Raw genomic sequence first — 2,346 nt, 5'->3', positions numbered from 1 at the left:
AGAGACAGCGACTGGTGTAAAGCCAACCACGTCCACCTTCTTCCCTACCCCAGTACCCCACCCCAAAACAAATACCTTGGGAGCTATTTTTGGCTGAAGAGAACAAGTAAATAAGTAAAGGAATGTAGGTATCGGAGCCAGAGGTCCGCCGCTGCATATGATCTGCCTACCAACTAGTTCCAGTTCAACCCACAACATGCGAGGACTGAGAGGCTAGATGCACACGAGTGGAACTGCAAAGCGTGGGTGACACAGATTTATTGGCCTCGGCTGCCCCCCACCCCGTCCCATGCCCTGAATTCTGGAATGAACAAGAGGAAAGAGAGAGAAGCGTCTGAGGGGAGGTGGCTTTGCCAGGCCTAACGTAGTACAAGAACCACAGTCCATTTGAAGAACACGGAGCACATTGTCACTCAGCCAGGTGCCCCACTCTTATTCTTATTCCTCCTTGACTGCAATGGCGCCAGGCCCCACGTGGCTAGGCACCGGCTTCTGGATGCAGACGATGCCCGCGATGAGCGCGTAGCCAACCCTGGCCTCTAGGCCCACCAGCACTGACAGGATTTGGTTGCGATGATTGAAGGGTTTTTCCTAGGGGTTATTCCCATCCCTGGCACGGCTTTAGGGATGCTGGGTGGGGGGTCCCCTGGGGAAGAAACAGCAAATAAATTAAAAGTGCTGTGAGGAATAATAATTTTGCAAAATCATTTTGGGACTGACCCTACCATGAAGGCAGACTGAAGCAGCCATCTCAGGTGGCAGGCACTAAGGGGACAGGGAGTTGGGAGGACAGAGGCGATGACGCCATGGGGCCTGCCCCCCCATACCTAGCCTGCTGCCCTCAGGTGCAGCGAAGGAATCTGTCCCATTACCGGTGGTGAACTAAGATTCAACTGCCAAGCTGGGTGGCTTCTCTAAGTGGAATGGCAGCAGGGAGAGAATGGTGTTGTCCCTCAGCCCAAGAGATGGCTTTAAAAGAACATTAGACAAATTCATGGGGGAGAAGGCTATCAGTGGTTACTAGTCCTCATGGTGTCATGCTACCCATGGGACATAACTGGTTAAAAGTGTTCCATGCCAAGGGGGCCACTCAAGCCTCCAGAGGAAGGAAATGTGAATTTCCCATGAAAAGGCAGCAAATGTTTACTTACTCTTTAAAATTATAGTTAGGTTCTGTTCCCAGGGAGAGCTACAGGCTTGTTTCTCCATCTCAGCTGCCAGGACCACCTGGCCAGCCTTGGGTGTTATCAGGGCTGGATCCAAGAGCAGATGGGGCCAGGCAGCTGCCAAGGGCCCACGCCCCAGCAAGGGCCCATGAACAAGTCACCCCTTTTCACCCCTACAATCTGCTCATTCACCTACCTGTTGCTCTGGCCCAGAAGGAGCAGGAGATGCCACAAGCGCCTGGATCGATGCAGGACAAGAAATAAAAGTGGCAGCAATGAGAAGGCAAAAGAAGATCAGCTGCAGCTGATGAGGGTGAGGAAGTAGGGAGGGGCTGAGCTCTTAAAAGGGCAATGCAGGCTGCAATGCTGCAATGCTGAGTTGGCCACAAGAGGGCACCCCAGAGTAACTGCTTACCTCTTAATTAAGCTACTCAGATCAGCAGGCTGCAGCACTCAGTGGTGGCCGTAAAACAGCATCCCTGTATAAATCCTGAAGTTTTAAACCGTGATTTGGGTTATCTCACTGCAGTGCTCAACAGTGGCCACAAGAGGAGAGCCCAGAATAAAAACAATTCATAACAAACCAATCCAATTCAGCAGGCTGCAGTGCTCAGTTGTAGCCACAAGAGGGCAGCTATGCCTAAGTTTTGAATTTTTAAATCTCTAGAGATGATTGGGCTGCAGTGCTCCATGGTGCCCACACCCCATTATATGCCCTGCTATATTAGAATAACCACTAAATTCATAAAACCTATTCACATCAGTTGGCTGCAGTGCTCAGCCGTGGCCACAAGAGGGCAGCCCAGAATAACCACTACGTTCATAATTTACCTATTCACATCAGCAGGCTGCAGTGTGCAGTTGCAGCCAGCAGAGGGCAGCCCTGTATAAAGTTTTTTGCAAAGAGCAGCTCTAATGGGAATTAACACAAATGCTTATAACTCCGTCATTTTTTAAGATAAAGACATGAAACTTGGCACAATGGTAGCTCTTAGGAAGGGCTTTAGTCATACCAAATTTGAAACAAATCCGTTTATCCATTGATTTTTTAGGAATTTTTTAAAAATTGAGGTTTTAAAATTATTATTTTTTAAATCGTCATTTTTAAAGTTAAAGAGATGAAACTTTGTACCATGAAAGGATTTAGGTAGACCTTTAGCCACACCAAATTTGAAACAGA

The 2,346-nt window shown here is 48.6% G+C and overlaps 1 long non-coding RNA gene across 1 annotated transcript; it reads right to left on the bottom strand.

Annotated features, from left to right (window-relative positions):
* Window positions 1-243: 243 nt before the first annotated feature.
* Window positions 244-1,424, bottom strand: LOC134412140 (uncharacterized). Its single transcript, XR_010026389.1, has 2 exons — window positions 1,363-1,424; window positions 244-646 (listed from the first exon to the last, which is right to left on the bottom strand). It is a non-coding gene; the product is annotated as an uncharacterized LOC134412140 (long non-coding RNA).
* Between the last annotated feature and the right edge of the window lie 922 nt (window positions 1,425-2,346).

This window comes from Elgaria multicarinata, chromosome 21, assembly GCF_023053635.1.
Source record: "Elgaria multicarinata webbii isolate HBS135686 ecotype San Diego chromosome 21, rElgMul1.1.pri, whole genome shotgun sequence".
Classification (NCBI taxonomy): domain Eukaryota; kingdom Metazoa; phylum Chordata; class Lepidosauria; order Squamata; family Anguidae; genus Elgaria; species Elgaria multicarinata.
The sequence above is the reverse complement of the archived record's forward strand: the minus strand, read 5'-3'. Positions and strand labels throughout refer to the sequence as shown.